At 41.0% G+C, this 13,981-nt stretch overlaps 1 protein-coding gene and 1 long non-coding RNA gene across 4 annotated transcripts in view; both read right to left on the reverse strand.

Annotated features, from left to right (window-relative positions):
• Positions 1–13,981, reverse strand: part of cadm2a (cell adhesion molecule 2a) — a 361,176-nt gene that overhangs the window by 200,434 nt on the left and 146,761 nt on the right. The window lies entirely within an intron of this gene.
• The window catches only part of LOC125898854 (uncharacterized), a 104,137-nt gene that overhangs the window by 69,724 nt on the left and 20,432 nt on the right, over positions 1–13,981 (reverse strand). The window contains exon 2 of the long non-coding RNA XR_007450662.1: positions 11,973–12,023. This is a non-coding gene — a long non-coding RNA (uncharacterized LOC125898854). The remainder of the gene's footprint in view (positions 1–11,972; positions 12,024–13,981) is intronic.

Consider the following 13,981-nt stretch of genomic DNA (forward strand, 5'->3'; position numbering starts at 1 on the left):
ACATGGTGCAGGAAGACGAGAAACTTGTTTATGTTGGAAGAACTGTGGTCTGTTTGATGAACGAGGTTAGCATAACTGGATTAATTTCATGAAAACATTTTGATTATTTTGATCTACGGGCCCTTAAGGACTATATGAATATAAATAATCAAGGACAGGAAACATATTTGGACTTTAGGTCCTCTTCAGAAGTAGGGAGTCAACACTTCTTTGTCTCTCTTGTTTACCACGCCAGTAAATCTGAATGAATTATACTTTGCTGCTCATAATATCCGTAAATTGAACTGACTGATGTGTTTATATACACTCAAACAAACTCCCACATGACCAAAGAGTGATCTGTTCACATAAATCCACGTTTATCTGGGAATAAGCTGTTGAGATATGCAACTGATTTTGAATGAGCACACCACATATGGGCACCTGACTATATTGTAGTTTCAAGATGTGAACCATTTCCTTTCAAGCATACCCTGAGGGATTATGTCCTCATGTAGTTGATGCAGAGGGTATTCATTATCCTGCATTGATGAACACAATGATTAAACATTAAGTGTCCATCCATCCATCCAAAATTCAAAACTCAAACATGAGCAAACCAGAACATGAGATGTCTAACAAAATATGAAAAAATATAAAACAGGAAAAATAGGAATAAAGGAATGTCTCCATAATATCATAAAAGGCCGTATTTTCTCTGCAGTTGAGGTAAATAAACATAGTATGTTTTGTTTCTTTTTTCATCGTTTTTCCCCACTTACATCCTTTGTTCCTTCACTCCCACTCCCCTGATGATGTACGCTATCGTCATGGCTACCTACGCTCTACTTCACAGTGAGCACAGAGCAAAAAGCTTGTCATGTGTGTGCCCCCAGGCGTGTGCATGCGTGCATTTGTATGTGCATTCATGTGTATATCTATGTGTGTGTGAGTGAATGTTTTCTTGACCCCTATCCTACTTTCGATCTAGCTCTCCTCCTCATATGTCCCTAAACTCCCCCACTCATCCGTCTCTCCTCAGTCTGCACAGCTTTATAATCTGTTGTGAGATCATATCTTAACAATTTTTTGCCAAAAATCTGACGCACTATTTGAACTCACTTTCGCACATAATTAATTCATGAATGTTGCAATCAGGGAGAGAGAAGAAGAAGAAGCACAAAAAATAAAACTTTACTCTGCGTGCTGTTCTTCACTGTATGCTGTTGTGGATCTACTGCGGTCAATGCACACACACACACACACACACACACACACGCACACACAACCCAACGGGGAAGATTGCTTGGACACCCAAATGTCAAGGTCACCCTCAGAGTTCAAAAACCATCACTTTGTTTCTAAACCAGTCTTCAAATGAATCCTGATAGAAGTCACTAATGCAATCAACCTTTCAGCCTCAATCCCAAACCTCCATTCTCCATGCGGGGCGATGTGGACTCTGATGGGGCAGAGGACAGTAACATCCCCCCCTTAACAATTCATGAGACCGCGCAAAGATAAAAATCAATAGAAAAACCATGTACAAGCCCACGCACCCTTGCGCTGTTATAGTCGAGGACAATTGTTCAACTTTCGATCATTCTTTCCACCCGTGTCACTTTCCTTAACCTCAACCATTATTTTACATCAAAGACTGGTAAATGGTGCTCACAAGTGCCAATTTCTGGGTTCTCTGATCTTGAAGTGTCACAGGATACTCTAGACCCAAAGAGATGGAGCACGCACAGCTTGGGACTGAACACACACACGCGAGCACATACACAAATATCTGCCTGTTCCGTGTCATTGCTCTGTTTGAATGGAGTGTTTATTGGCTCTCACTCGGTCCACACTAAATCCTCCCAAGAGAGTCCCTGCCCCCTTTAGGTCAAACTCATATCAGCACTGTGTTTGATCTTAGGCCTGTTCAAAAGAAACTGGGAGACAGCACAGCTTGTGATATTGATATCAGGACTCTTCACAGGTATGTTTGTGATGCCTGAAACAAAAATCCTCCAGAGTTGGGGCGTAAGTGTTGTGTCAGAGGAGGTAATTAAAACCAAACTCTGATGGCTCAGACTGAGTTTTATAGGACATCAGAGCATCAGGGAGTCATATAGACAGACTAATAAGATGCCACACTGCATTTATACTGTGAGACAAACACCACATGAAAACATAGAGGCCAGATGACACTAGATCCACTCCTGCAACGCAACAAGGCTCAGCCAATAATCTTGTTCAATGTATTAAAAGATCTCCTCCAATCTTCCAAGAGTTTTGAAGCACCTACTTAACGTATGTGTGTGTTAGACAGAAGGAGAGAAAGCAACACAATCTACAAAACTGTGTACATATGTGTGTGTGTACCTAACAGTGTGTTTCTCATTAATGTGTTTTTGTGCCAGAGGGCCCCAGAATGATCTAATACAGAGGCTAGGCCCTCAATTTGTGGTATTTCTCAAGCCTATATTTAACAGCAACAAAGCCAAGACCCCAGACCACAGTTCCCTCCCACTCAATCCAACTCCATTTTACATCCACCAAAAGGCTCTACTTTTATCTCCAGCAATTCATCTGGGACACACATGAGGACCTTTCTGGAAAATAAATGAGCGCAGAAATCGGCCCTGTAACCCCCCACAGCCCCCTTCTGCTCTGGTACACAATGATTTTATATCCAAAGATATAAAATCACAATGATTTTATATCCAAAGAAATGAAGCCAAGCTCTTTTTCATGACAACCTGCTGGATAAAAATAGAAGCCAAACCGACCTTAAACCACATAGCTCTGTGTTTCAGGGTAAAATATACTGAAATGGACTGTAGTAAAATGGAAAACATCTGACCTGGCAGCATCTCTTACAGGAAATTTTTTACCCTACTATACAACACAGCTCTTCTGTTTGATTCAACTCTTATAAAAAGGGTATAAGGTATATATATATATAGTAATGATGTAGTAGCATTTTCCTTAAAATCTTCGATCTGGGTTATATAAGCCACATCACTGTGTTGTTGCTCCATAACCGTGAACATTATTTGTCAGACATTAAGCCTGTAGAAATGTTCATGCACTCTACCTGATGCTTAAATTATTTACTGCAAGACTAAAAAAAAGGTGAGGATGGGTAGTGTGTGAGTGTGTGTGTGTGCATACTTGTAATTGCTACATAGTGGGAACTGAAACATGCCTTTATTCAAGAGAGTGGGGGCATTTTTTGAACTGTGAGGACATTTCGGCTGGTCCTCACTTCCCCAAAGGCCTGTTTGAGGGTTAAGACTTGGTTTTAAGTTTCAAGTTCAAGTGAGGTTATGGTAGGGTTAGGTATTTAGTTGTGATGGTTTAGGTTAGGGTAATAGGCTAGGTAATGTATTGTGTCAGTGAGGGTTCTCACAAGGACACAAGTACAAGATGTGTGTATGTGTGTGTGTGTGTGTGTGTTACTGAAGTTTTTCAGTTTAATTTATACCACATCAAGCGTTATGTAAATGCCACTTTTCCTTACACTTTTATATCCTTTTGATGGACATGTAAAGCAAATGCTCTGCATAAATGCAACTGGAGTGCTTTGATGTTACTGGTTTGTCTGCATTTACAACAATGGAGCGTAGGTGATTAGTTAAACTGAAAGAGTTGGCAGCTGGAGGGTTTGGTGAGTAGGCAGGGAGCTGTGCGTGTATGTGTCTGAGACTGACTGCTGTGAGGTTCAGATCTGTGAACTTTCAGATTCAGGTCATTCACTTTGACAGCTATGCCATCCTGCCACGTATCATGACTCAAACGCGTGCCCTATAGTGCTCCCAGACACCGGTGATGCCCACATTTGTGTTGGCGATCAGAGCGGTAAAGACTGTACAGTGGGTTTCTGAGCTCTGTTATTGCTGGCTCCTTCCTGCAGCTTGAGGTTAACCTCAGAGATACAATAACAGAAACACGGCTATGTCCATACACACTGCAGACACACTTTTTTCTTTTCCACTCTGCCTGCCTTGCAATCTCCCTTAGTTAGCCACACAGACACACTCACTATCTAACCTCACACTATGCCCTGCACAGTCAGAACATGGTAGCTTCAGCTACATACATATCTCGTCCTAAGGAAACTGGGATTCAATCACAGTGTGTATGTGACCACAGAAGCATGAACAATGAAGAATAAGACTGCAGTATGTGTTCGTAAAATGTGTGGAAGTATCACAATCCCTCTTGATTTACATACTGATTTCAGCGTAGCCCACTACACTTAATGAGCTGATTTTAATTTGCACATTGACATATGAGCTTACTCAGCTATTAAGTAAAATTTACATTTCATTAAACCTGAGTGAATTTGAGTTTGGACTACATATGACTTGAATTTATTGCTTTTTCCAAAAGCTCTGAAACTGTAAAGGCCAAATTACGAGAGTTATTTAAAACTGTTTTTTTTATACTGGCGACTGCGGCAACTGCCGCCTTTGTGTTTGCCTACCAAGTCCCAGATTTGGGTCTATTTGATGTGTTTCTTGGTGCTTTGGTAGAGACTAGACGAGCCAACTGCTCCATGGGCTTCGGTCTTTCCAATAACCTGTGGGTTGTGCGGGTTTGTGAAGTGTTTGCCTGTATGTGTGTGTTTGTGTCCCTGATCTGATGTGGCATCTAACGGGATGCGACAGCTCCTGGTGTCTGCAAAGAGAAGCTAGGTTAGTCCTGAGCCAGTTTGGAGGTTGTTTACACTCCGAAATGTGATACATGGCACAAAAAAGGAAGGGAGGAAGAGGAACTGGCACAGAGGGTGATGAGATTTGACAGCTTTCAAGTGTGTTCATTGTTTGTGTGATTATATCTTCTGTTCACGAAAACCAAAGAAATGTGAAACTCGTTTCCTGAGTCTTTCATTGACTTTTGAGCACAGTATTTGTTCACTGGCCTGTGTAAATCAGGACAGCCTAGGTTATCTACTAATGCAAAGAGGAGAGCCAATATAACATAGACATTGCTATCTCATTGGCCAGACACTATGGGCTGAGGGAAAAGGAGCCCATCACACGTCTATTCCAGCATTTGAATCAAAATGTATAACAATCAAGTAAGATCGCTGGCGTACAAGTAACACATCGTAAAAGCTCCACCATAGCAACCCTTCCCTTATCCCACAAGAAAATACACACAATCTAGGAAAAAAAATGACACTGACCAAATTGGACAAGCCCTGTTAATTCATTCCTTTCTTCTTTCATTCTTTTTCATTTTATGATGAGCCAAACCAGTAGTTTATGACTCCAGTAACCACTTAAAGAAAGACAAAACAGAAGGGTGGTCTCCATTGACAGACATGTATCCCAGATGAGTAATGTTGTGCTAATGCAGACCAGATGTATGTGTTTAGCTACAGCACGGTTTCACAGCAGAACAGCCTCGTTTTTTTTGGGGTTGTGGGTTTGCCTGCCGTATGATCCAATCAAAGCACACCGGGATGGGACAACAGTTTCACTTTTGCTGAGGGTTCATTTGTTACTATTTCTGTAGTCAGGCTTACTCTGCATGATCAAACGTCTGGGTACTCAATGTTTTACCAGAGACAGCTGGGAGGGTGTCTGTGCATGTGTCTGCCCGGCTGTGTGTGTGTGTGTGTGTGTGTGTGTATGTGTGTGCAAGCAAAATGTTCCCCTTGTGTGGGAGTGCTTGTGTGCCTATACGTCTGTATAAAAGGAAGACAGGAGACAGGAGACAGGAGACAGACGACATCGGGAGGGGCTGCTCTGTTCATGTCTTGGTGGAAGACTGAAGGGTAGAATGAGGTTACGGAGAGTTAGCTGAGTTCAGGCCAGAGCTTCATTAAATTGGATTTAGGCAAAAGAGAGGATGATGATGAGAAGCAGATACAGAGTGCAAATGGAAGTGCAAAAGAGGAAAAATACACAAGTGTATCAACTGCATATACATGCATGTGTGTATCTGCATGGCAGAGTCAGTTACGGGTAAGTGTCAATACAGTAAGAGAAGGGTCTGATCAAGCTTCTCTTGATTTCATTCCCATTACCTCAATCTTACAGAGAAGACAGAGTGAAACATTTGTTTCTCCTTTTAACTTTTGTACTATTAACATGCTAATATGTCTGTTTTCTTCAATCTAGAATGTATCACTCTGCAAGTTTTAGTGACTAATGTATTCTTCTTTAGCTTGCAGACGTACTCTAGCATTGAGGGCATGCAACAAGCTGACAATTCAGTTCAAGATGTGCGTTAAAGGGGAACTATTGTCAAAATTAATTCATGTCATTCCTATGATCTAAACCAGGGCTGTCAAACATACAGCCTGTGGGCCAAAGAGTCCAATCCGACCTGCTGGATGACTGCACACCTAATAGTGCTGCACTTATAAAGTCTAAAATGTGCCACGTTTCAGGAGCAGGTTAAAAAGTGAGTATCCTACTTAATGTTAAGTGCTCCTTAAGAGGCTTTTTCAGCCTTACCAAATACAGCTCTCTGAAAAACAATGAATCCTTATTATGGTCATATTTAAGGATATTTAACATTATGCAAAATATTGCCAAAATAGCACAAAGTAGCCTGTATCAGACTTCTATCTTGAAACAATATTGGTGGAACCCTTTAACTAAAGGACTGCCAAAACTTTAGGTTTGTAAATGGTTTGTAAGGCAGGGGATAACTTCACCTGATTCCTTAATAGCTTCCACTTGAGTTTGGTGTGGTGATACCAGCATTATCACACAATATGCACAAACAATGGCAGTGAGTTATAGACTGACTGAATGTGGAAACACTGAGATGTACTGTTTTGTAAATGGACATTTTCAGAATATACTTCGTTACACCAAAAGAAAAGGAAACATTTGGAAGTTCTGTTATTTATAGGTTATTTTGTAGGGGTTTTACTGGTCCAGCCCACTTGAGATCATGTTGGGCTGCATGTGGCCCGTGAACCAAAATGACACCTCTGCTCTAAGCAGTCCAAAAACATAAGCAAATGTGAAAAACTCTTTCCCAAATCCAAAAACTTGTCCAATTTGTGATGCTATAGAGTATAAAGTCTGGAGCTGCTCCATAGACAATGAACTGTGAAAGATGTTATTGATGACACTGTGAGCACCCAGGGGACTGTTCTGAGTATAGGGGTACATTTTCTGTTTCAGAACTGAGAACACATCAATTGAAGAAAAGCTCATTTGGGTACCCTGGGCTACCATTCATTGTCTATAGAGCAGCTCCAGACTTTATACTTAATGACATCACAGGTTTGAGACTTCTTCCTCTGGTTTCTGGCTTTGAGAGAGAGAGCAGCTCATGTTCACAAATATTGATTGAACATTTTGGAATTCTTAATGTGGGTGTTGCACCTTAAAACGAGCTGTAATGTGACTGTAAGATATATTCAAGCTTTCAGAACGCCAGGAATTTTAAAGTTATTCATGTAATGTCGCCTCAAATATCCACAGAAATTGAGTAAACAAGAGCCACTGTGAACTTAGAGGGAGATAGAGTCATTGCTGGTGGGTGAGAAGGGCAGCCAAGCAGTGATGTAGATTTGCTCACCGCAAACCTCAATAATGTAACAGGCAGTGCCAACCACGTCCTTATTTTATCTCACTGACCAAAGCACAGTAATCGGCATCTGTGATGTTGAGAATTCCCTGGTGCAGTTCATGTGAGGCTAGCCAGGAAACAATAACAAAACCGATTTAAGCTGCTGACATTACACGAAAACGAGCAGTGTAGAGGGAAATATTTCGTGTGTCATCTGGAATCGTGTTAATTCAAGGCAATATCTGTGCGTTACCTGTTTGTCAGACTGAAAAGAGACACAGTCTGAATGACACAGGAAGCTGAAAAGTAATCTTAGTCCAATGCTGAAACTCAAATTCCTATCAAGCGATGGTAATGTGTCAGTGAAAAGATATTCACAGTCTGGGTCAGGGTTTATCCAAGTCACTGAGTTAGTGTTAGAAATAGGGTCAGTGTGGGTTGAGGATTGAAAGCTTGCACTATCTACACAAGATAAGTGGTCTCAAATGCATTCACCTTTGGGTTGGGTGCAGAGTCAGGTGGGAGAACTCACGTCAATGCTGTGTCATCATATTATTGTTGTCATACTGATAAATAAAAAGCCCTTTTATACTTCTTTTTTTAAAATTGGAATTTAGTTACATCTCCAGAAAATCAGAGGCATTTCCTCTGTGTTGAAGCTTCCTGGCCACCTGTAATCAGATTGGACACAATTTGAAATGTCGGTAGTAAGCAGGGTTAAAATTTAAATAATTCAATTTTGAAAACTGCTGCAAAACCCAAGCGGTGTGCAACTCCCAAGGTGGCACAGGGTTCAGCCAACCATAGAAAGTACAAATGGCCCAGGCCGGCGCAAAGTAATTTTGCTGAGATTCATGTGTGGTTTATCTAAGGGTAGAAAATTAGTTAAGAGTCACAGTTTGGCTAAGGGTCAAACTGGAGGGGTATAGCTAGTAACAAATTGGAAAATCTCTGTTCATGGAATGGTTACCCTCTGAACAGCATTGAATTAGCCAAATAAAATGTCATCAAAGTTATATTTGATAAGAGATGTTTTGCTTCCATGAGAATAGATGTGTGTGGACAAGAGAAAGTGTAACTTGCAAGGCTAATAAGGACCACATACAAACAACAGCATATGTCAAAGCTCCCAGTAAGCCATCTACACCAGTAAAAGGTTGGGTTCATCTACAAGTGGTTATACTGGGATAACAAACTATTTCAGTGTTACTGAAACCAGAGAAAAAAAAGAGGTCTCTGTATTTCAGAAGAGGAAGTGAAGTAGACTGAGGAAGTCAGACAGTTCTGTTCTTGCAGGTGTTACGTCATCTGCATGTAGAAAAAGAAAAAACAACAATGAACCAGAAGTCCAATACAAGAATGAGAAACTAGGGAAATAGATTTGTTTGGAACACTGATGCATAAATTCTCCCGAGTAATGAAAAACGATGCCGGGGACCGAGCAGAGCTGACAGATCCCCAGAGTGAGGAAGATTCACATGGCTCCATGTGGAGTTTTAAAATGCTGGGCCTTATTTACAAAGAGGCACAATAATAACTTCTGTTTGCAATGACTTAATAGGTGAGAATTTATGTAGTTTAGCACCTAATTTATTAAGTAAGTTTATGCAAATCAAGTCAGAAGCAATTTTCCCATTTAAATACCTAAGGCACAACTAACAGTCTCACAGCAACAGAGAGCAAAGGGGAGAGGGTAAAGTATGATTCCCAAATGTACCACCCAGCACCCAACACGCCACCAGAGGCCACAAGAGAATAACTTATAATTAAGAGTCATTATTAAATTAAATAAACATTAAAAGTGGTTTACATATTAACAACAAATATTTTCAGTGATCTTTCCTACTGTGCCCTATGAAGTGCAGCAAACACGCTAAAAGTGGTGCCTGCGCCCTCAAGTTAGCAGATGGCACTCTTTATAAATGTAACTGCATTAGTGCTGCTATGAGTTTGTGTCTCTGATTACATCATTGTCCTGATTCAAAGTTTAATGAGTTTTTACATGGCGCCTCCAGCTAAAACTTTGAAAAAAAAAGAAGCAAAACTGAACAGCACTAAAATGGTTATGAGAAAGGGAAGAGCTGATGATTGAAAATAGATGGCAGAGACTTATAATGGAGTACAACATGTAGCCTACTGAGACACAGAAGATGGCCTGCAAAAAATGTGTACCTTGGGCAATACTCCACCAAATGTAGGTGACCACATCAGGCTTTTAAGCTGATATCAATTTCATCCATTTTATGTTTCAAGAGACCTGCGGGACCACCGGCGATCTACGCCAACATCAGTGTCTGTCAGAGGCTATAGATAGAGTGAAGATACTAGTATCATACAAAACTAGACGACCTAAGGAATCCATTGGTACCTGCCATGTCACACTCACTTGTTGGGAAGGGGCTAAATGACACTCCAAAGTTAAGCTAAATTTTGGCAATGGAAAACTGGCATAGTCAATTTCATAGTGGTCCCTTAAACTCTCACTTCAAGATATCTGAATGAAAATGCATTCTATGGATACCCACAAGTCTCCTCTGTACAAACATGCCCACTTAAAGCTAGCCCCATACAGTTTGGGGCAAAAACCGTACAGCTTTTTGCATGCAGTACAGATGTGTTATTTTTGCCTGTGTATTTGAATAATTCTGCATAGTAGGATCTCTAAACAGTCTTAGAATTGCATAAATTGAGTATAACTAAGAAGCTGAGACTCTTGTGGATTCAAGAGACCAACTATATTAATGTGCGATAGTGTTAGCCCCCATAGTAACCATTTTATTGTGGAAAGACTTTTTTTTTTTAAACTTGACGGCACTGTATAAAATGACCTATCATGTCCTCCAGGATAATCACAGCCTCATGAAACTTGAGACCTACAGCATGAAGAGGATGTGTTACTTTCATAGGTATAGTCACAGTAAGGGAGTTTCTCAGAACAGAAGTGCTTGGCAACAGATGGCAGATAAATGCAGTTCTCACAGAAATCTCAAATTTTTTAAGGTTTTTGATACCAAATTCCACCAAGCATGGATTTTTCTAAGGTATAACTCACGGTCTCAGTGTCTTAATGTGGTATTTTGGAGGTATTTTTGACCATTACTTTCAATTCTCCAGTGGTAAAAAAGCTTGGATTGGGGAGTTGGTGGCTTAGTGGTAGAGCAGGCGCCCCATGTACAAGGCTGTTGCCGCAGCGACCCGGGTTCAACTCCAGCCTGTGGCTCTTTGCTGCATGTCACTCCCTCTCTCCCCCTTTCACGCTTGTCTGTCCTATCAAATAAAGGGTGTGCTTCCATCATGAGGTTCTAAGCCCTTCAGACACTCTAAACTTTTAAAGCTTGAATAGGCGCCTAAACAAAACACAATGTGTATTATAGACTTATGACTAGAAAAACTTGAAAAACAGTGCTGAGATGTATTTCAAATAAATATTCAGGTTCCCAGCTCTCCGACGATGTATACCTGTTCTGTGTGGCGTAAACTGCTGACCTGCTTTCTTCCCCTACAGATCCCCTACCTTCCTAAAAAAGATGGGTCTGTGGTGGGGCCCAGAGGGTTAGCCAATGGACCCCATGAACACAGGAAATAAAATGTTGCAGCCTGTGTGGAGAGGTTGCACCAAGTATTACAAAATGTCTTTCGGCAGAAATTGTTCAAGTCTTTTTCTTTGTGTCAAGATATGATTGGGATGTCTGAATGGGAAAGACTAGCACTGCTGAAGAGCTAACACAGTGGCTGCTACCTAGTGTGTATAACTGTTTCAACCATTGCTACCTTCTAACCATGTATTATTGTATCAAAAATTAAAGCGTAGCTTCGGGTTGGAGTGACTAGAAACCCCTGGACATCTTTCACAAGTGCATCTTGAACTGAATGATTTTGATTTGCACCATATCATCCATGGCAAGAGGCTGTACAGTAAAAGTTTAGCTGCAGGAGCAAGCAAATGGATTCTTGGAAACACAAGAAAGAGGAAGAGAATAGTGTACTGCTTATTCCTAGCTTTGGGGCAAGTAACATTGGCAGTAAGAGAAATGCAGGAAGGGCCTCTTAGGGTTTACAAGGGTTTATTTGCTGCTGAGATGTCAAACTGTGTGCTGTAAAATATTGCTTGGTGATCTCCCCTGGTTAACCCATGTTCAAAGAACTGAAATGGACTCTCCCATTTCGTGTGAAAATGTATCTGTGATGGCTCTCAGCTAGAGAACCTGCCAGGAAAATAAAAAAATAAAAAATAAAACTTCCTGGCAACGATTGGTTTGAAATTTTTCATGGGAGCTGAGAGAAAGATGAACTACTGCTTGGCTTTACATTTTTTTGCCTGCATGAATTAATTTGAGATACTTGAAAAAGTTGAGATTTAATGGTGTACTCAAAAAGTTTCTGAAACAGGCTCAGAGTAATGTGGACCTGTCATTACTGCACAAATGAGCGGTGTGTATGTGTTTTCCGTCACTCACAAATCCATGGTGCTTCAGAGTAGAAGGCTTCACCGCAAATTATTGACTCACCTACAGAGACAGAGACAGAGACAGAAAGAGAAGCAGAGGGAATGAGAAAATAAAATTATTACCTTAACGCATCGAATTCCAGACCATTTTATACAATGATTTCTCCCTATGGAATGACCTCCACTGTTTAAAACACAATTTGGTGTGCATGGTACAACTATAATACACAGCAAATACATATTCTTAACATTGCAAATTACTGCTCACATTTACATTCACACACAGCAGTAAGGTCTTCGCGCCTACATATTGGAGAGTAAACAGTGAAGGAGGATCAGAGGAGAGAACTATTAGTCTTTTCCTGCTGAGTGACTGATAGAGATTAGAGAGGGAGTGGAGAGTGTGTTTATTAGAATAGAAAGGATGCATGTATGTATATTTCTGTATATGCGTTTCCGAGGATGTGTGCGAGAGTGGGTGGATGAGATCTTGGCATTTTGTGAAATGTTGAGACAAGCGGTTCGGTGTCAATCATCATTGGCAGCTCCAAAGTATGAAGGAGGCTGCTTTCTTAGATGTAATTGTATTTGACTGTATTTGCAGCTATTGCTAACAGATTGTGAGACGTATAAATGACAAGTCTAATAAATCTATTAATGACATTCCTCGAAAGCCTGGTTTCACTTGCTATTTAACAAGCATATGTGTATGAGGGAGCAGCCCAGTTGCAGTAAAATAAAATGTTGGGATTGTACATTTCTGCATATCACAGAACAGTTACAGTTACATTTTACACCCATTGTCACATCAATGTTTCTAGAGTGGAGTAGTAATGACTACATGTACAGGGGCTGACTTTGTCATTGGGAGGTGGAGGGGAAGGTGACGTGACACTTTGGCAAGACGGCTGCCAAGCTGCAGACAACTGTTCGAGACAAACATCAAACGCCGTTATTTTTTTTGCAAGACACAACCAGACTCTGGAATGTCCAGCTGCAATTGTGCCACCAAAACTTCTGGCAGCCACTGCATCTCCAAAAGCCAGCGTTTTAAGCCAAAACATGATCTTTACCTTACCATAACCAAGTGCCTTTTTTCCTAAACATAACTACATGCTAGCATTGTTGAAACATAAAGAAGTGTCAACTTATCCACTACATCAGTGGTTCCCGACTGGTCCAGACTTTTCCTTAGTCATTAGTTATAGGTCCAACAGTTTAATACATTCAGCGTCATACTTGCATTTGGCCATGTTGTTGAGCTAGTTCGCTGACTCTGTCAAGTAGCTGTCTGTTAGTCACTCACTTAACAGCAGAAAACAACACTTCATAATAAAACTTGACATGTTTGTGAGTCACTTGCTGTCCATTCAGAATGGACCCGCAACCCACTATTGGACCGCGACTCACCATCTGGCAACCACTGCACTACATAATAACAAGTTACATATCCGTGGTTTGCAGAGACGTACAATGCAAACATTTATTCTGGTGATTGGGTTGGAGGGAGAAAGAGACAGGGGGAAAATAAAAAGGTAAGTGTGGACAGAGAGTGGGAGTTGAGGGGTAATGAGCCCTGGTCTGAAGTCAAAAGCAAAGCAGAGGCTCATCTGCTCCAATCAGATGATAGCAAATCTAATGAGGCACAAAGAAGCCTTAAGATACCTCACTATAGCTTTTGTGCCAACCGGGGGCTTGCACATTAGTTCGGGTCATTGACATAAAGCCTAGCATTATACAGTCAAACCCACCTCAGTGAACAAAGTGATCTTTAGCAGGAGGAAAATAGTTACTTTTCTTCAGTAAACACATTAATGTCGCTGTAAATTGACTTAACGTCATTGTGAGCAAACACCCGGTCACGGTTCGCCCTGCTGGTGCTGCTGCTGCAACGCGTTCAGCTCTACCTGCTGCAGGAGGCTGAGCAGTGTGTGCAGAGGTGTACATCCTGAGGTGTGCAGCTGCACTGACATGCATTAAGACACACTAATGTGTTAATGGATGCTTTACCCATCAAGA

Source organism: Epinephelus fuscoguttatus, linkage group LG12 (assembly GCF_011397635.1).
Source record: "Epinephelus fuscoguttatus linkage group LG12, E.fuscoguttatus.final_Chr_v1".
Classification (NCBI taxonomy): domain Eukaryota; kingdom Metazoa; phylum Chordata; class Actinopteri; order Perciformes; family Serranidae; genus Epinephelus; species Epinephelus fuscoguttatus.